We start from the raw sequence: 22,222 nt of genomic DNA, 5'->3' as shown, positions 1-22,222 counted from the left end.
CATTTATTTCATAACCTTTGTGATTCTTCACCTTCAGGAAATGGATCTATTTTGCAATAATCAAGCCACTCTCTATATACCCATCTGTGGATTGTCCAGATAGTTAGGGCGAATTGGGGATTATGTGGATAGGCGAGACCGTGACAGTGGGTTGCTGTGCTAGTCTCCTTGAGGATTATCTAAAACATAAGAGACAGACTGTCAAGAATCAATTAGTTGAAATTTATAGAAGTTGTAGAGCATGATTAGTTTAATATTTTATGAATCAAATTGGGCATCCGTGACATTTACAAGCCCAACTATAGGGGGAGTGTTGAATAGTATATTTGTACCAAAGAGTGGTGTCATTATATCGGATTGCTAGAATTGGATTAGGCTCTATAAATGCCTTTTTAACGCTTAACCACGTAAACCTCATCTTCATCCTCTTCTTCTTCCCTTCTTTTGTTCCTTTCTTCTTCTTCTTAATGTTTTACAGTGTGTAGGCCATGTATTTTTGCACCCTAGTAAGCATTAAGGGTGTCAAAACCAAACTGAAATCGTTTATTGCAACCGAAGCGAACCATTCAAATTGGAACTGATAAATCATTTAATAAGTGGTTCAATACTGGTTTTAAAAATGAGTTTGTTTATTAAATAGTTTGGAAATCGATGGTGTCTACCTATGTTTAAACAGTTAAACCAAATATGTTGTGAATCAAACTGAACTGTTTAATAAACCTTTTTTGAACCTACTACCTCTGCCTTCCATCTTCATCTCGTTTCTGACATAGTAGGAAATATGGGGCTAGATCTCATTCTAGCGCTAACGACCCTTGAATCAGCAAGGTAAAGAAAACTCTAAGTCTAAGAGAAACTGAATTGATTCATAAAACTGGATATAAACTTTGGGCCTGTTTGTTAACGTTTTAAGAAACGGAACAAAAAGAGTTTGATAAAACTGTTTCATTTCACTTGTTTTCAGAAATAGAAATGAAATTTCTACCTATTTATGTTCAAGAAACAACCCAGGCGAAACAAGTAGAAACATGACTTATCAAACACCTTCAATTCTGTTTTTGTTTCTAGAAACGAAAATTTATGTACCATTTCTTGAAACATAAACGACAGAAATGTTATCAAACAGGCCCTTTATTTCGTCCAAAACGACCCTTTTATAAGGTCAGATTACAAAAGATAGTAGAGCACTGAATCAGCAATGTTGTAAAGCATATCGCTCCATGTGGCACAACTGTCAGCCCGTCTGCAATCTTATGAGGAGAATCTCGGCTTTTGGCACTTTTTTTTTTGCTCTTTCTCTTCTTCGGTAGAATCCCCGGTCCCAAACGACTGGGGGTAGCCGCCAAGAAGAATGAATTCCCAAAAGGTTCCAATAAGATTTCCTTTCGAGTAATACAGGCACGGACTGAGACTCCTATCTCCTGATACAGGAGCAGGGTGGTCTATGATCAGGGAGGAGGGTTTCGAAATGAATTGAACCTCCCAATCGAATGGTGTATAGCTCTGTTGGTAGAGCATTGGGATTTTAACCTAATGGTTGTAGTTTCAAGTCCTGCTATACCCAAGCTTACCTTACACTCTACTATGAGTAAGACCAAAATAAAATAAGAAACTATTACAAGATCAAGCACAACTTCAGAGGCCTAGTACATCTCTTAAATGTGTAAACTTGGCTTCTGAATTCATCGTCAATAATTCTCATATCCCACCATAGTAGGCATTGACTGCCATTTCCGAAAAAGTAATATGGCTCCCATAACTCCACCCGAGTTGAAAGTTACAGACTTCAGAAGTTGAACTATAAAAAATCAGTGCTTAGCTTTGTCTTGATTGGGTGCACTTTTGCTGGTCCATCGAATCCAGAAACTTTTCAAAAATCTTCTCTACATTAGTCTCTTTGGGCTCCAAAGTCACAAAACTGAGACTGAAATCATTTAAGAACTATTAACAAACCGTTTAAGGACCGTTTATGAACATATTGCTTCATACCACTAACAAAATTAAAACCGGTTAAAATTGTAAAATCAAAACCCAGCTTAGATTTCATAAACTAGAGTCGTTCAATAAATGATTCGATTTCTATTTAGTATATTTTGACTCGAATCAAACCATTTAAATCAAAACCGCACCATTTAACTTGCTTAACAAACATTCATGGGGCTTCGATACAATTTACAATATAATTGGAGTGAGTACTCTAGTTTTTAAGTTACCATACCCGACCCTTATCCAATAAAGGTTACATCATTACAGAATCAATATTAGGGTTCGTGTGGGTATCCACTTTATTAATTAACAAGCCCCCTTGCCGTCCATACCTCTTTAACTCAACTTTGAATCATTTGCCAAATTGGAACAAGAAACAATTCCAACTCCTTATTCTTACGCTAAAATTAGGCATTTTTCATGGCAAGTTTTTGACTATACATACACTTCCACTATAACTGTAATAACGGTATGTACATGCATGTGTAGGAAGAAAGAGAGGTGCTATATATAATATATATATTGTTATATTATATATATGAAATGAAATTCTTCTTTTTTAAATCAACATTTTCATATAAAAAATAAATAAAAGAGGATTCCCATATGAAAAGTTTGATAAAAGAGAGGCCATCTGCTTAGGAACTTTTCTTTATGGCGTAAGTGCTGAGGATATGGGCATGAATTAACATGAAGTTTTCCCCCTTTTAGTTGATATCATGTCAATGGAGTAGGAATTCTTAGACCACTAAATATACCTTTTTATTGAATAGGGTTTTTTGTGGTTCATAGTCTTTCAAAAAAGAAAAATGTTGATGGTTCTAGCCTAATGCTTTTTTAGTACTTTTTTTTTTCTTTTAATCTCTCTAAGTGAACCAATTGTGTGGGATGGCCTTTTGTTTTGCCATGTGGCATCTAAGATGGAAAGCAGAAAATTGCACTCTGACATTGTGGGGAAATTTTTCCCCAAAATTTTATCTCGTTAAAGGGACTCTTATATATCCAATGGTTGAAATGGCATCATCATCATTTTTTTTTTTTTTCCCTCTCAAAATAAAAGAGAAACCACATAATGAAGCTAGGAGATTTAACTATATAATTTTTTTTCCAACCACTTCATATAGGGACCCATCAAACAGGTCTAGCATTTCTTGACAAAGCACATGTGTTAAGATGCTAGGAGTTACTGAGTTATAAACTTACATTGGTTACTTTTGACCTTGGATGTATTTTTATGTACCATTGAACTTTCTCCATTTTAATAGCTTAAGTTCTTAGGTTAGACCCCCTAAACAATATTTCGTGAGCCATCCTACTTTATTTAACAACGTGAACATGCATTACATTTGAGATAGTTTCAGTGCGACAAGAATAGCTTCTTTACTCTGAATAACAACAATCAATACACTAGCTAAGAGCCCAATTAATGGCAGAATTTTAAGGGTTTTTTTTTTTTGGGGGGGGGGGGAAAGATTAGGAAATTTACCTTTCAACCACTTGGATCAGATCAGCTTTCCCTTTTCTCTCTCTTTTTTTTTCCCCTACTTTGGTTGCTTTTGTTTCCATGATGAAAATTGAGGCCCGTTTGATAATGTTTCTGCCGTTTCTGTGTTCAGAAATGGTAGAACACAAAAACGGTAGAAACGAAACAAAAAGCGTTTGAATAAACTGTTTCGTGTCACTTGTTTTCAGAAATAGAAATTGAAATTTCTACATTTTTATGGTTTAATAAACGACCCAGGTGAAACAAGTACTTGTTTCGCCATTTCTGGAAACGACTCGTGGCCATTCTTTCTCTAGTTACTATCGACTTCCAGAAACATGACTTATCAAACACCTTCAATTCCGTTTTTGTTTCTAGAAACGAAAATTTATGTTTCTACTGTTTCTTGAAACAGAAATGGCAAAAACGTTATCAAACGAGCCCTAAGTTTTCCTCCATTTTCTTCACAAGAAGTGAGAGAAAGCGATAATGAGTTAAGAAGTGGCCAAACAGTTTCTATATGAATATATTTTGGGACTTCCTATTGTAATGGAACAAAGCCAAATTTTCCTTTACTTGTATTTGACTCTTTAATAGCAAAGGATGGACCAATTTATTAACTCATAAGGATGGCTTATAATTGATCATAAAGGTACTAGCTAGACTACACTTCTATCATTATCACCACCTTTAATCCACTCCTCATCATCAGTGCATTATAGTAGTGAATAGAGAAGAAATAGTAATCAAGCACATCAACAATATATGATTATCATCTATTTAAACTTCACTATCATCCTATCAGTTAAGATGCTCTCACGGATCTCCAAACTATCAAATGAGATGACTTTCACAAAAGTATATAGATACCTAAGACTCCCAAGTCCCAATAACCAAACTGAATAATGATGTAAACAATCCCACCATTCCCTAAAAAGGAAAATCTCTCTCTCTCTCTCTCTCTCTCTCTCTCTCTCTCTCTCTCTCTCTCTCTCTATTTAGAGTTAATCCTTTCTTTCTATAATCCAAGAATGATGAAGACTGACATTAATTAAACTTGTATCAATATTTAATTTATCCTAAGAAAGATGGTACATTCAACTCAGGCATAATGACTTGGTTCAATCAAATGAAGCTACATAATGAAATCTCCTTCCAGTAACACTTATAGTTTGATTCTCTCTCAAGTGTCACCTACCTAAAATATCAACAACCCTAATCAGCACTTGAATGATTGATCAATCTCATGCTATCAAATATCAACAAAATTTGGGGCCCTCTTCAAGGTGAAATTGAAAGCATAACCACCAAAAAAACCTCTACCACCAAAGAAAAAGGAGAGCTGAATAGTTGAGGCCACTAAAATGAATCCCTCTGTAAATCTTATCTATAACTATTGGGAAAAGAATCTCCAAGCCAACTTGGGAAGTAAATATTCTGTAGAGTAACTAATATAGGAGGGGAGAAAGAAAGTTGTGAAAGATTGAGTGTATCTAAAAAGGGAAATGATTCTCCATGATGGCAGTGTGGGAAAGATTTGCACGCCATATTATGGATAATGCAAAGAATATTGGTATCATCCACATGAAACCTATATTCTTAAGAATAGAAGAGAGTGTGTCAGCATAGACCCCACATCTCATTATGAGAGAAGGAACATGCTAGAATCTGCACTCTATCGTGGTTTTTTTTTTTTTTTTTTTTTTTTTTTTTTTTTTTTGATAATTAAAATAGGGAAAAAGAAGTACATGGCCCTTGTGCAGATTCTAATATATGGTCCATGTGTAATAAACAGTTGGATCTACATTGACGTACTCGCTTCTATTTTAATCATGTGGGCCCATGTGGACTCCATATAATCGATACCATTCTCCTAACCCTCATTGATGTAACGTGCAGATTACTTTGTGGGAAACCTTTCCCCTTGTAACCTATCAAAGAATCTTTTCTCATAAATATATTACAATTAAGCTGTCTAGAAACCCATTTGAAGATAAATTCCTCTACTAAGCTTCGCTTTTCAGCTCTTGATTGGCTCTCTTAGTAGGACTACTTCCAATAACAGTGGCCCATGTGTACTTGGAAAAGCATAAAGGTCAAAAAATTCAAAAAGAGGACTTGCTTTCACCAACTTTTGCACATCGCAAGTAAATATTTGGAGAGGAAGTGATGTGATGACACTTAAATATGTTACACACCCCTCAACTATTTTCTTTTATGGGAGGACCAAAATGAAAGAAATTTGTGGGTCTTGCTAGAGGCAATGCAAAGTAGATGAGCAGAGTTTTAGTGAGTTTTAGATATTCTTTTTCTTTGGGAGAGCCTTTCATGAGGCCGGAATCAGTAATCGGGCGTATGGCCCCTTCGTTACGAAATGTCAATTAGAAAGATTTTATGGACAAAAGTGTGAACTCCATTTATGTTATAGGGTGCACCAAAAAATTCGTACACAACGGTGTCATGTGAATCATTTTCTCTTTTTCGTTATACTCCCTCTAATTTTCAAGTTTTTACAACATATACTATACTCCTTATGATTTTCAAAGGACAAATCAATCTTTTCAAAATAGATAACCTGTAGTAGTGGTGTCAATTCGTGGCCCGACCCGACTAAACCGATCGGGACCGACCGTTTATAGACCGGCCAGGCCCGAACCGTTTATTAAACGTGTCGGGCTTGAGCCCGGCCCGTTTATAAATGGTCGGTCTCGGTTTTGCTACTTGGACCGTCAGGCGTCCAACCGAGACCGACCGAATAGCGCCCGACCGAGACCAGCCTATTGTGCACTGACTTGGCCCGACCCTTTAATGATTGTAGAATACCTAGTTTACCCCCCAAATTAAAGAATAAAAACAAAAAAGTAAAGACATGTTCACATTTTAAATAATTGTTATATTTGGTATCATTGATTAATTTATTGTCATTTTTTTGGGCTTGCATGAGTGGGCCGGAATATAAGAGCACATTTTAAAAAGGGTCCGTTTGAAAACCCGTTAAACCCCGTTTAACATTAAACATGTCCGTAGCCCCGTTAAGGCCCGACTAAAGCTCGATTAAGATAGCCCGATTATAGCCCGAGGCCGACCGACCGAATATAAAGTGTACCATGCCCTCAATAACTAAACCCGATTAGTTAAATGGGCGGACACGGTGTAGCCTTTGAAAGTCTTCAAGCCCGATTAAGCCCGATCGAAACCGGACCGGCCTGACCGGTTGACACCCCTAACCTGTAGATTCACAAAAGGTTGAGGGAGAAGATCCTCCTCTAGGAACTCCGAGAAGCTTTTCTCAGGTTCTTTAACCCTCCATCACCCTCCTCTATGAGCTTTCCAAACATTTCTGTCTGATCATTCCAGTAAACCTCACTGATCTGTTGTTTCTCCCTGAACCATACCTCCACCTCTTCTCCAACATTTACTGCCACCAAACCTTTTAAGGAAACTACCTTTTTGCCTCCATCAAACCTTTATTCCTCACCAACCCAATGAGGAAATCTTACCCATCTTCCTCTTCTATGAAAAACTCTCCTCTCTCAACCCGTCCTAAACCTGCTACCAAACCACCTTCACCCACCTCCCGTTCCTCACCTTCTATTTCCAGCCGAGACTGTCGAAACATGGCTAAACACCACCCTCATTCTCCTGCGGTTAAAACCTCACCCTCATCTCCGATTCGAGCAATCTGAGGGGCATCTGCGATCGACTTTGGTGAAGACCTTACTTCCAAAACTTGTTCCCTGTCGGCGACTTCGTTCGTAGGCGTTGTGGTTAACGCACCCTTCTCTGCTGTTGTTGAACTCAGAGATAGGTTGGTCTCTTTATGGGAACCAAAAGGTGCCATCTTTGTTTGCTGCTCTGAAAGAGGATCGTTCTTTGTGGATTTCATCTCTGTCGAAGCCAAGAAAGGTGTATTTGCCTACTCTCCCCGGTGGAGTGACAATCTTCTCCTGCAACTTGGAATTTACCCCCTTGATTCTAAAGCATCTATGAGAGAGCTTGAATCAACTCCCATCTGGGTTCAAATAGACAACATCCCAGCTGAGACCTTCTCCTTTCACAATGTAAAATCGGCAGTGTCATGCATGGGAAGAATTCTGGATTTCAGGATTAATTTGCTAGAACTTGGACTTCCATTTAACACTGCGAGAGCTAAGGTTACAGTGAAGAAACATAGACCAGTTTGTCTGAACTCCAAAATCCACCTTCCAAATGGGGAGGGAATCTGTCACTATTAACTTCAAATTTGAACTTACCACTCTGTGCTCTGTGTGTGGTTTCATAACAGGCCCTCTTGAGTTATGCCTTGACTACATGAACTTGACGGATCAGTCTATGCCTCTCCCATTCATGGATGCTGTTACCAAACCTCTTTTTGTCAACCAAAGGCGACCATTTGTGGCTTTTGATACTGAAACTCCACCCATGTCGGTTCTTACCTCGATGGTTTCCATTGATGGCACCATGTCACACTTACAATCAGTTCCATCGAGTGCAAAGGTTGAGCCAGGCGAATTTCAAAACCTTCCATCAGCAAATACCCTCACTCCCATGCAAATGGATGTTCGGATCTAAAATGTAACCGCAAGCGTACGGATCAGTGTAGCTATGAGTTGAACACAGGGAGAGCAGCCACTTTATTTTTTGTTTCTTTTAATAATGTGAAAGTGAACCGATTAATGGTTGTGATCTAATTCTAACTACCGTCCTAAACGTATGTATCTAAAATAACGTCCTAATCATTCATCATCTAAGAATTTAAATACATAAGTCACGCATTTAAAATTAAATAAATAAATAACTGAAAATAAACAACCCACACGATTAAAAAGCAATGAAGGAAAAAAATGATGAAATAAAAATAAAGTAAAAGTAATGGGATAAAGCTAGAGAGAGGCTCACAAGTAGGTTTCTCTACTTAGCCTAAGGGATGCATCATAATATGAGCTTCCCTACTTAACTAGAGAGTCACTCTTACAAGGGTTACTCTAATTGGCTTTAGGGGAAGGGAGGCAATTAAAATAAAAACAATAAAATGATGGTGTTATGGCTAGGAGGAGCAAAGCCAACACATACACTAGCCATAAACCTTGGGGGAAAGGGAAAGCAATAATGTAACGACTGAAATTAAAATCCTAAATTAAGAAAGAAATGGTAGTCAGAAGAGGAAATGAGAGGGGGGAGAGAAGACTATTGAAGAAGCCTACCTACCTGAATCAATGCTTGAACTTGAGAGCTTAGGTGATTTGAGATACTACCAACCCTAAAAACCAGATCTGGAATGAACCAAATCTGAAATTTCTAGGCCTAAAGAAAACAAATCTTGAAAAAAAATTAAACTTAAAAAAGAGATCCTCCACGGCTCGTGATCTTGTCACCAAGATCTAAGCCTAGAACTATAACATAAAAATTACAACTCAATTGCATAAATCATAAACATAAAAGGCTGAATAAAAATAAAAGAATATTTGCATTAATTGAAATAAAAAAAGTTATTACAAAAGTGATTAAAGCAAAAATGAAGAACTAAAATTAAAGAGAGAGAGAGAGAGAGAGAGAGAGAGAGCAAATAAAAAAAAAATCATAGAAGAAGAATGAAGTGTCCTCCCTCCTCTTACATGAGTTATATTTATAGGAATGGAGAGGTAGGGTAACAAATTTCTCTTTCCTAAAATGGGGAAACCCACAATTGGTAGGTGAGATTTTTTTAGACCAAAAGTGATAAGGTGGAGGAGAGAGAAGAGAGAAATAAACTTGGAGAAATTTCCTATAATTTTTTTGTTTATTTTCCCTCCCTCTTTTTTTATTTATTTTTCTCTTTTTTTTGTTTTTTTCTCTCTCTTCAAATCTTGTGCACAACCTTGTTGGCTGATTTTTTTTTTTTCTTTCCCTTGGACGATTTTCCTTCTTGCTTTGTGTGATTTAGACAATCTTCTGGTGATGATATGGAGGAGAGAGAAGATTTGGACACGATTACAAAACTTGAGACCTCCTAGTGAGCAAGGGAATTTTGCACACCATAGCTCACCAACTACACTAGGTAGTTGTTGTTGGAGAGATATGACACACGATAATGCTTAAGGCCTTTCAAATACAAAACCTACAAAAAGATAGTAAAACCCAAGGTAGCTCCATTCTAAATATATAAAAATGCATGCTTTACTACTTAGATTTCACATATAAATGTGCTCATTAGTAGACCAAACACTGCCTTACCCATACAACTTGGCTGATCTGTCTACATCTTTGGCCACCTTTTACAATTTGGAAGATCCTCTTTGGGTGCAGAATCTCCTATTTATGGAAACTAATATTCTTACTTCTTTTGCACCTGTCGTGGTCCCCCCATTGGATCCCATATTACCAACCTCGATTAGACAATTGGTATTCTTGGCTGACAGCATCGGGCTGCCCCATAGTGCTCCCTTGCCACCTCTTGCTCCTTGTTTCCCATCAATTGTGACTGATGACACTCGACCTACAACCCATCAAAACCTTTTGAAACTAACACCTGGCCCTACTTCCCCTGCAAAACCAGCTAGACAAACCCATTTTGACAACTCAACAATGCTAGCAATGTGACCATACAATATATCTTCCCTCCACTGCAACCAACCCCTGCAGAAGAGGGGCCATCGAGGCTCAGGTCATGTAAGAGGCAATGGCTGGAACTACAAGACAAATCTACCTTCTCCAACATATGTGACCTTATAGCTGAAACCGATGACCCTTTAAACACCATTGACCTTCTTATGGAGAGATTCAAAGGGAGGGCTATTCCAGGTATGGTGGCAAAATGAACAATGAACCTGAACATTATGGACAAATCAATGATAAGGACTTGCCATAGGGGAGAGAGCCAGATGAATCCATGAAGAATCGGGTAATTCTAATTCATATTTTCCATCCATTCTCAATTTATTTATCTTGTTTCTTCTGTGTTTATCTAAGTATGGTGCTGTTTTGGCATAACCTTGAGAAGAAATACTGGAAGAGACAATTCTTCCCAAGGTATCTTTTGATCCCAATTGCAAGTATGTCCAATATCACTGCTACTGTTGACTTGTGCATGCATGTCCTTTTTCTTTTCCTGGTGTTCACTCTATTGATAAAAGTTTCCCTTGAACTTGTTGTAGGTAGTTTCATATCCATGAAATTTCTTAACATTATAAACAACTACCTATGCATCCTTCTTGTTTCTTTGTTTCTTGTTTCTTGTTTCTTGTTTCTTTGTTTCTTTTTTCACAATGCATGTGTGATGCCTCGAAACTCGGCCTAGGGTTTTTGGACATCAATGGTCCACAGGATCTACAAGTTCTAAGCGATAATGAACTAGAGTAGCATCCACACAAACATAAGTGCAAGCAAGAGTTAACTAAACTAATATATCATTAAAATTCAAAGTTCAACTATCTAATTCAAATCTCAAATTTAAAATAATGTTGAATTAAAGTATGCCTTCAAATTCTAACTCAATATCTACATCATCTAAAAATAAAAATCATGATCTTCTTCAAATCCATAAGCAATGTCTTCTTACTGATCAACTATATCTTCAACATTCACATCATCTCCATAATAGTCATCACCAACGTCATCTGCAAGTTATGAGGGTAAGTCTTTGGGAAGAAACTTAGTGAGTAGAACCACAACACTAAACAAGTTTGAAATCACAAGTATACAACCAATACTAGGAAAGACATATACAGTATACTATAAAATTTTTAAGAAGATAAAGAACAAACATATCACACATACTTACATTGCTACATTTATATCGTCGCATAAGTACATATGATGACTCAAAAGAAACTAAATAACTAATTTACAATAGCATTCATGAATGGTCAATGTGTCATAGTACCACATTGCCTCTACTCAACATACAGAAACTCGCAAAAGCTAGCTAGTGTCCAACCTCTCAAAGACCAAGTCATACCTCCTGAAAGTCAAGTAACAATTGGTAGATCCTGCCGAGGGTAGGTTACGTCATTTAGTAGTCCACAGTTCCACTAAGAAAAAGTTCAATGAACCAATCCTCACCTTAACATTATAACGTCAATGTTGATAAATCGAGACAATAATAATAAAGTCAACTAAGAACGAAAAATATATATAATTACAAATAAGTTTAAAATTTAAGCGTGATCAATATTCTAATTCCACCTTATCAATCCCTATGTAAATTTGAAATCAATTTCAGTTTCAGTTTTTTGTAAAAGCCATCAAAACAAAAACTATAAATAGCAAATCAATGAAGGAAGTCTCACATCCCTCCTCAACCAAAGCCGGTAATGTAAAGCATCATTACTCTAACAAACAATGCATCTCATATATCAAAACAGCAAATTTATGTAAGTTAGTGTTTTTAAAAACATATTCACAGACAATAACTCATGTGGTATAAGAATCATGTAATGCACATACTCCATGCAATCATAATCGTAACATAAAACATAATATTAGGAACTAACATTATGTAATCAATACTCCATTTAGAAAAATGTGTTATGTACATATAATGCAAATCATGGAACAAAATTCAATTTGTTTCCTTATTCTCTCATGTACATAACATTAGGTTTGCAAAAATCATATTTCTAATGACAAAACATCATGAAATCCAAGGTTTGGAATAGATCTACTATTCATAAAATTCTCTTTTGGATAACACTATAAAAATAATCAAGTTAGGGTAGAGATTCCACTCACCTTGATGTCGTTCCTAAAATTTTGCCTCGGCCTATATTGCCTACTGACATAGAAAAATAGAAAATAAATATCTTTAGAATTCTAAATAAGTTGAAATTAGATCCTATTGAAACCTAACTCATATATACAAGTCCGTACGAAGATCACATAAAAAAACCTTTCCCAGATTAGGTATCAATCTCCCTAAAAAATGATCTTTAGACTGTAATAGATTCTGACCAACAAATTTGTAAAATTCATTAACCCACTTTTCAGATCTCAAATCACTTCCAAAGTTTTCAAAGATTTATAAGACTCATGATAGTTTCTACGGTAAAAATATCATATTAAAAATCGAAGTTTACATGCCTCCATCACTACCCCAATTCTTAGGTACAGAAAACTCCCCTAATAGTGACCTATCTGAGTATATGAATTTTTTGGCATAACAAATCAACTCCGAATTTAATGAAATTTTAAGGAGATCTGTAAACATATGCATATACTCTAAGTAATTATTTCAGATCATAAAACAATACTTAACTATGACTTGTGACAAAGTCGACGTTATTCGAGAACGGATAAAAGCAGCTCAGTCCCGTCAAAAGAGCTATGCGGGCACCTGCAGAAAAGACATTGAATTTCAGCCAAGAGAAAAGGTATTTCTCAAGATCTCTCCTACTAAAGGGTTGCAAAGGTTTCACTGAAAGGGGAAGTTGAGCCCAAGATACATTGGACCATTTGAGATCTTAGCCTGGGTTGGCTCGGTAGCCTACATGCTTGCTCTGCCACCATCACTTGGGGATGTTCATATTGTATTCCATGTATCCATGCTGAAGCGATACATTCATGATCCCTCTCATGTATTACCTGTGGAGCCAGAATACCTCGAAGCTGACATGACCTATACAGAGCAGCCAGCTGAAATTTTGGATCGAAAGGTGAAGACCCTTCGCAACCGCTCCATTTCCTATGTAAAGGTACGATGGGCTAATCATTCACTTGAAGAAGCATCTTGGGAGAAAGAGGATGAAATGGAATCCAAGTACCCTCATCTTTTTTATCAACGGGGTAAGTGTAATACCCTACTTCTTAAGCCCGGTCTGATTACACGGTTGACCCGGTTTAACTATGCAGGACCCGAACCGGAGAGAATTAGAGCGGGTTCCTTATGGACTATGATGGCAATGGTGACCTTAAACACCGGCTAGCCCGACAAGTCCGAGCCAGTGCCAGAAAAGATGGGAATACCCAAGCCTTGTACATGCACCTATCATAAGACCATGTACGGATAAAGCAGGTATGTAGCCGTATATTAAGGTGCATACGTATATGACGTCGTATGCCAAGAGTAAGATTTGCGTCGAGGGCCGAATTCGGTCAAAATCCCAAGTTTTGGCCCTCAGGTGGGCGGACAGGTGGGCGCATCCACCCACCTGAGTGACCCATCCATGTGAATTAATTAGTTATTTAAGGAGTATATATATAGCATTTATGATTTTCTTTTCTTTTTCATTTATGACACTCGTACGTTGGTGAGAAGAGTAAAGAGGAGAGAGAAAAGAAAGGAAAGAAGAAGAGAAGAGAAGGAAGAGGAAGAAGTGTTGGATTTCAGCGGCGTCGAGGCTTGATCTCCCCATTCCGGCGTCGGAAGAGTGATCTTCAACACTAGATCTACATTTAGAGGTAAGCAAAGTTTGGGTTCCTTAAACATTCACCATACCCAAGTAAAACCCTTGATTTGAGTAGGGTTTCTTGAGATCTTGTAAATCCACTTTCAAATGATGAATCTAAGGTTTAATAGATGACATATGTGTTGATCTTGAAGGATTTGAAGAGGTATTGACAAGGTTGGAGAAGTATTGTGGATTTGAAGTGATTTTGGGTGTTTGAAGGTGTTCTTGAGCAAAGAAGGTAAGATGGCTTCTCATTCCTTAAATCTAACCTAGATCTAGGTTAGAACCATCCTATAAGACCTTGAAAGTGTGAATAATGGGTTTGGAAAAGCCCCATTTAAATCCCCAAAGAATGGAGGACGTTGGGAAGAAACAGCAGGTTTTCCGCCAAGACCGGTGGGCCATCTAGCCCGCCTGTGGGCACCCGCCTGAGAGGGCAGGGCCCTCGGGCACAATCAGTGGGCCAGATCGGCGGGCCACCCTGCCCGTCGGTCTTAACAGACCCTCTGGCCCAACCGGTGGACCAGATCGGTGAGCCAACCGACAGGCCAACCTACCCGCCGGTCCAGACCGATGGGTTTGACCAGTGGGTCAGACTGGTGGGCTGCCTGACCCACCTGAGAGGCTCCAAATGTGATTTTTACGTCCGATTGGACTCAAATCGGACGCGTGACCTTCTTTTAGAATTCTAAACATGATCGTGTCATTAGATCGCGATAATCTTTATTTCAAGATGGTGAAATACTAACCCCGCTCACTCATGTTAGGTTCACCAAATCCTACGCTTCTCGCACCGGATCTCACCCGTACCGAGCGGAAATCCTTGTACACTACAGGTAAGTGGGGAGAGGATGTTTGGCCTTGTTTCAAGGCATTGTTTGGCATTCATTTAATTGTATATAGTCTAGTCATGCCATCATGAAAATGCTATGTAGAATAGTCATCCTCACATGGTTATGCATGGATGTTGTGTTTATTTTCTAAATGCCAAGTGATAATATGCTTCGGTGATGAATCTTGACATCATTGTGCATGATGCATTAATAGACTAGATACTGTAGTCGGCTTGGAAACGAGTGCATTGGTGGCCCGTGGTATGGGACGCGGCGGCACTATGCAATCGTACTATTGTCATATAGGAGCATACGGTTTAGGATTTTCACCTTCCCGTGCTACGACCCTTCCCAACAGGGGTTAAGGTGTTGGGTTGCCATTTGGGGGGAAGCAGTGGTCGTGGTTGTCAGGTCACTGTGGCGGTTAGACATAACGCCCGGTAGGTCATTAGGACAGTCGGTAACCCCGGTGGTATATTCAAGAGGGTCAATCGTACTGCTTTTAAATTGCTGGAGTCAGCACCTTTAACTTCAGTCATTTACTTTTCTGCTGAGAGCCGGTGGTCGGCATGTTTTTACTTTTCCGAGTACTCACGGTGGGCCTTCTCCGACAGCCCTATGGGCATATCGCAGGATGAAATTCGCGGCTCTTACCCGGAGTATACGCGCACTGTGGCTGTAGTAGCACTAAACCAAAGACTTAGTAATGTTGCTTAGGTGGATGTGATTTAAAATGTATTGCATAGCATGTAGTGCATATGATTGTGTTTGTTATGTGGACTGCTGTGTGGTCCAGCTTTCCACTTACTGAGCTAGTGAGCTCATCCCACGTGTGCACCTCTTTTAGATGATTTTACAGGTCATTTATCTGAAGAGGATGGGGCGGGTCCCACAGTTGAGTTCCCTGAAGAGGACTGGTGGGCCCCTGAGGAGTTAGAGCACGGCATTGATTGCCCGTGCAAGAGTTGTGCTGTGGGACCGCAGTTCTGATGCCGATCTGAGCTCCACTTTTGAGGCCGAGCTAAGCTCGACCATATGATGCCGAGCTGGGCTCAACCCTTGATGCCGAGTTGAGCTTTAGCCTTTGATACCGAGCCGAGCTGTATACTCTGATTTTTTATGGTTTCCTTTATGTACTTGATATGTGAATTGTACTTTTATTGTGTAAATATCATGCCTTCGGGCCCACATGTATATAACTATTGTATCACAATTCGGGTATCAAGTATTATGGGAATAATCACAGGTAAACCAAGTCTTCCGCTGATCTGATAAGCTTTTATTAGTTGTGTGTATGCTGTGGTGGAATATTGTATCTGTTGATCCTGGCAGGTTTGGGTTAACCGGTGTTAACCCGATCACTGGCCTGGTTCGGTGTGAACAGGGTGTGACACCAAGACTCTAAAGGCTAGGTACTTCCACAATAGATCTCTATTTGACCCCAAAACATTGAAGGTTCATAGATCCTTTTGTTGGAATAGCATTATTAGGATCATCCCTCGGCTAAAGAAGATTGTTACCAGAAAGATTGGTAATGGACTTAATACTTCCTTTTGGGATGATCCATTAGTCTAGAATGGAAACCTTGTTCTCAATCTAGTGAACTTTAAAAATACAGATCCATGTATTGCAACTATTAATGATACCATGATCAATCTGTAGTGGAATATTGAACTGTTAAATACTATATTGCCATCACATTTCACTGAGATCATTGCTCAATTTCTGCATTCCCAACAAAGGGATCAATGGTGGTGTCTGCTCTCGAAAGAGGGGTCCTTTAAGAATAATCTGGCCACAGGATATATTAAGGGCAATTCACTGACAAAAGTTAATGGCTACTCCCATAGGTGTATGTGAGTCTCTCCATGCGCAAGGTGGTGGCGGTTTTTCTGGAAAATCAAGATCCACCCCAAATTTAAACTCTTCATATAGAGAACAATTAACAATGGCTTACCCACCAAGGATATCATATCCAAATGGGTGGATATGGATCCCACTTGTGGCTGCTGCCATAACAAGAGGGAGACCATGTTCCATATTTTATTTGATTGTGAATTGCAAAGCGGGTCTGGGCTACTGGACCATTAGGCTTTAAACTAGACAATATTCTGGTTTCAGATGTGAACAAAATGATAATGCACTACTTCAACTCAGGTCTCATCCCCAAGAAAGACCAAACATGGTTCTTCTCTATTTTATGTTTACCAGTTACTTTATTTAGAAACACAAAAATCAACATGTGTTTTGTGATCAAAAACCAGATTTGCACCAAACAATCAAGCAAATTGAATTCTGGATCTCTTACGGGATGGCCAATTTGGAAACCAATTCACAATCTGATTGGATGCAATCAAATGTTACTTTAAACCCACACTTTTTTTTGCTAAAAGGTCAAGTATATTAAGAATGAAAATATGGGAAAAATTACAAGAGAACTCGGAAACAAAGAAAGGGGAATAATGAAACTTTTCCCACCTTCGGCATTGCCATTAGCAGAAAGAAGAGACAAGAAACCCTAGACTTACATCAAAGAAAAAGAAACATCAAGAAAATCTATAACGAGGACAATGCGTAGCATTCATATGCAGATTGTTGGATACCATAGTAGGCCACAAAAGAACAGGGTCTGAATTCTGGAGCCTTGCCGCGGAATTGGCAAGGAAATCCACTACAGAATTGACTTCTCTGAAGCAATTGGTAACTTTCCACTGAATAGATTTAAGATAATCCAATAGACCCAACCATCTCTGGCACAAGTACCATGGAACCAAACCCTTTTGAAGGAGGATCACCACAGACACCGAGTCACATTCCACCCATAATTTTTGAAACCCTTGTAATTTGTATATTCCAAACCATGGATAACAGCGATAAACTCTGCTTCAAAATTAGTCTTATGACCAATGAAGGCTCTAAAATGGTAAGAAATAGCAGCCTCATTATTTCTAAAATGCCTACTATACCAGCCTTCCTTGGATTTTCCAAAGAACAACCATCTGTATTCAGCTTTAACCATCCAGAGGGTGTAGAGCACCAAAAAGCTTCAATAATCTCACTTCTTGTTCTCTGCACAGAGGAGAAACCCACTCTACTTGCACACATCAAATCTTAAAGTGAAAGGGCCTTACCTGGATGAACCAAGGAAAGCATACTAAGTTCAGATTTGACCATAGCGAAACAATGGTTGTGAAGTTTTTTCTCGTCATTATGGATTCTCTCAAGCCATACAAAATAAGGAATGAGGATAGCACCTCATATCCATGCAGGTTTGAAAACCATAGAACTTCCTTTTTGCTTCCACCAAGAGAGGAAGTCATCGATAGAGTGCAAAAATTGCCACCTCGTATTAAATACGAGCAGAAAGAATCCCACATTGGACTAACATATTCACAGTGAAGAAATAAGTGAGTAGTTGTCTCCTCATCTTTTTTCACAAAGAACACTTCTAGAAGTAATAAGGACCCCTCTTCTTCGCACTTCTTCATCAATAGGAAGCCTTTTTCGAGCAAGTCTCCAACCAAAAATTGCTTGACGAGGCTGCAACTTTGTATTCCAGATTACTGAGGACCAGCCCACCTTTGGGTTTTTAGAGCGAATCTCCTCCCACGCAGAATTTATAGAAAAAATACCTGAAGAAGTGAAGCTCCAATGACACATATCGTTCTTCTGAGAAGGCGAAATCAGATTCATTTTATCAAATAAATCTGAAAGAAAGGCTGAGGCCACCCGAGGGAAGCACCATTTGTTATCTACAAGGAGGTCAGAAACCTTTAAGTTTGCGTCTTTGAACCAGCTCCTGTCTAGGTGGGAGGATTTAGCAATAGAGCGCTTATCCAGCCACCTAACAAACATCATCATCATAACCAATGTCAGCAATACAGGGGGAAAAACATCAACGTGGGCTTTATGTCTTATTTCACATGGAAAATGTTTACTAACGGAATCAAACTTTTGTATGAGAGGAAAGGATGGTGAAGCAAAGGCTACAGGGTTGCTCCAAGGATTAACCAAGGCACGAGCATGGCAGGTGATGATAGATCAGGTGTGGAGCGATGCAAAGGAGGTTGGATGGCTGTTACAAAACAACCATAATCCTATGCTTAATTTATGGCTTAGAACTCTGATATTAGTATGTATAGAACTAGATAATCACTCTACTTACTCCAACTTTTGTATGACAACTAATGCTAAATACATGGGGGACCTTAAAACTCTAGCTAAAGAGGCCCTATCGAATATCAATCGAATATGCTATGTAATAGTCCTAAGTTTAGTTAATCTATCTCTATTTTTTTTTTTTTTTTAAAACTGTAGATTCACCCTTCAAGTATGAATGTATAAAAATTACGCCTAAACTATGTTTTCTTCAGACAAAATAACCCATGCAACTAGCAAAACTAACGGCATTTTTATACACTTACACTTTGTTATGGATCCACCCAACTTTGCCACATGGATTTAGCAGCATCAACTGAGTCCTGTGAATCTTCACATACGTGAATGTACGTGAACTTCCCTGATCCGTGGATATGGCATCTATTTTCTCTCTCCTCATTTAATAAATGCCATATCCACGGATCAGGGACGTTCATGTACGTAAAGATTCACCACTCCAACTGGCAATTAGATAAATTTATTTATTAATGTTATTGTTTTTTATTCTCTCTTAAAGGTCATATGTATTGAAACTAAAAGAAAGAAAGAAAAGGAATAAATTACTTATTACAAGCTGGTTGGAAAGAAATTCAGAAACTCAAAAACTAGCATGATTATTCTCTCCCACCTTCAGCATTGCCATCAGATGAAGAGCTAACTATCGTATGGAAAAGAAATCGTATCAGACGATGATGCAGTCTCGATTGAGCATTTATCTGTAAATCAATATGAACCAAAGGTGGAAAGACCGGTGAGGAAGCAGAGACTCATACCTTGTGGCTGAGACCGGCTGGTATTGTTGTTGTTGTTGATGTTATTTATACTATTGTAGCTATTATTGTAAAGACAGTTACCCATGATGCCTCATTCTCTAATAAGCTTGTGAAGATAGCGTTAGTTTATGTCAAATGGTAGACTGGATGGGGCCCATTTTTTCCAAACAAGAAGAGCTCAAGGCCCCTAATTTGTGTGCGTTTCAGACCATCAGCGTTGAATTAATTTTCCAAGAGTCAAAATAAAGCTTCTAAAATTAGTTAATCTAGGAACTACAAGAGAGTCATGGGCATATGCAACAGCTAACAGATACAAGGATGCATGCCAATGTAAATAAGGGCATTGGAGTGAAGGGAGAGGGTTCCCTAAAAGGAAGCGTGGTCTTTACTCTAGCGCAATATTGTGAGCACTAGTAGAAGCATCAAGATGGGTGGGACTTTTGCCTTTCATGAGGCGCAAGAGGGCCATTCTCCCCCCTCACCCCCCTCCAATTGTGTCTGGAAGTAGGGGTCATGCTGCCTTTTAGGATACTTTTTTCCTTGAACGAATTAACTCCTTAAATTTGACATGTGGTTAAATGCATAAACTAAAGTTTGCAACCAAAAAAATAAATCCTTGTCATGTATCACATGGAAACAGAGTTTAAAGGTGAATTCATACTTTAAACCCATAAGTCCCCGTTTGGTTACACTTGCGTTGGGTGAGAATTCATACTTTAGAGCCTAACTAGTCTCCTTTCTCTTGCCATTTCTTCCTTTTGGGCCAAGATAAATACTCTCTTAAGGATCTTCGTAACTGACCCTTTAATTAATTGGGATAGGACAAAGAGTTGCTGGCCATTTGGCCATTTCTTCTCATTGAATGTGCTTGATGCATATAAGGTTTGTGATCTATCATCTTTGAAGTCTTTGGAATATCAGAGATAATCTCCAACTATGTTGCTAATTTCACTGAATCTGTGTATTAGTATTTTCTTTACTTCATCAATAATTTATACACAGTGACAAGTGCTTCACCCATTCTTGCCACATTCATCACCTTATATCTTTGTTTTCTTTTATGAGTGTTTGGATTCTGATTTCAAACGCAGAATTATTATAGGACCAAGTTTTCTTAAAACCACAGTGAACGGACATCCGTTCATCACATGGCCTTAGGGGTGCCACTCAAGAAAGGTGGGGAGGGGTTAAGGGGATCTCGGAGATCTTGTCCCTTCAATTCATGCAGTAATATTCTCCTCGTTGTGAAAAAAAAGTCGTGAGAGAAAACTCGTGGCCTTATTCATGAGCTTTCCTTGGATTTCTTTTATTGATAAATAAGTTAATAATTACTGGGACACAATTAGCCTCTGAAGGGCAAGGCTAATTCAATGTGGAATATTATATTAAACAACCATTTAATTGTCAAGTTTCAAGTAATATATGCCATACCCACCTAACCACTAGGGCCAGGGCATTGGCCTTTCCCTGACCCATTGTATCCCTAATTAACATACCATCAATTAAAAATAATAAAGAAGAGAAGGCACAAATATTATTTTGCCATGAAGAACATGTTTACTTTTTCTTTTTCTTTTCTTTTGCCATGCCGCCTTAAATGCCATTTGGGTAAAGGGGGGAAAATGCATGAGTAAGTGCCAATAAACATTAAGTAATCAATCCAGATCTTGGGACAAACTTTCCCTTATTTGACTCATCTAAAAGGAAAATAAGACATAGAACACAATTTGCTTGCCTCATAGACTTGAGGGTTGGAATGCAGATCTCATCAATCTCTTCTGCCATTGTGGGATGACAAGTAATTTAGTATTATAAAGGAGGCTTGGAAAGTTAATCACCAAAAAGCAAATATTGAAAGTGGGAAGACATTATAGTACTTTAATAAAATAAAAATAAAAAGTGATATAAACATTGGTTTCATTTTAATATCTTTTGTTCTACCTAGCTGAATTATCTCAATTGTGGTTGAGGCCAAGAATTGGTGGTGCAATGGAGTTAGATATATGCGAGTCAAAAGAGGTGTGCTTCTTGTCCCAAAAGGGTGCCCCACCACCGCACCACAAGCTTAAAGGGACCAGTGGGCTCAATTAGAATACACCTTCCAACCAATAACTTTCACAGCACCCCAAAAGCGAATTTTAGCCCCTCTATTTCCTCCCTACACAATTCCATATCCTACAACCCAACAAACACCTAACCGTCTTATTGGCTCATCCTTTTTAACGTATTATAATCAAATCTTACCATCCTTAATCTAATCTACCCTACCACTCCCTTTTCATGACCTTTTATAAAAGTACTTATCTTTTTCTCGCATGCCCTTTTTGAAGGAAGACACTAAAGTTCCATAGCCACACCTCATCTCATGTTTTGGCTATGCTAGGAGCAAGGAGTGTGTTTCAGGATTTGATTAGTACTTGGTTATAAACATGGTTAGGTCTGGACCCACAATTCATTTTCAGTTTGTAGGGTATACCTGGTCAAAAGTTCAATCAATAATGTGATCAGATTAGTTATTTGCAACAAGAGATCTAGATGAGAAAGATTGATTTAGTTTCTTTGACCATGTCTTTGTCCAGTTAAAATTTAAATTTAAGATCGTATAGCTAGTTTATTGTTTTGTGT

The sequence above is a fragment of the Macadamia integrifolia genome, chromosome 1, assembly GCF_013358625.1.
Source record: "Macadamia integrifolia cultivar HAES 741 chromosome 1, SCU_Mint_v3, whole genome shotgun sequence".
Taxonomy (NCBI): domain Eukaryota; kingdom Viridiplantae; phylum Streptophyta; class Magnoliopsida; order Proteales; family Proteaceae; genus Macadamia; species Macadamia integrifolia.
The sequence above is the reverse complement of the archived record's forward strand: the minus strand, read 5'-3'. Positions refer to the sequence as shown.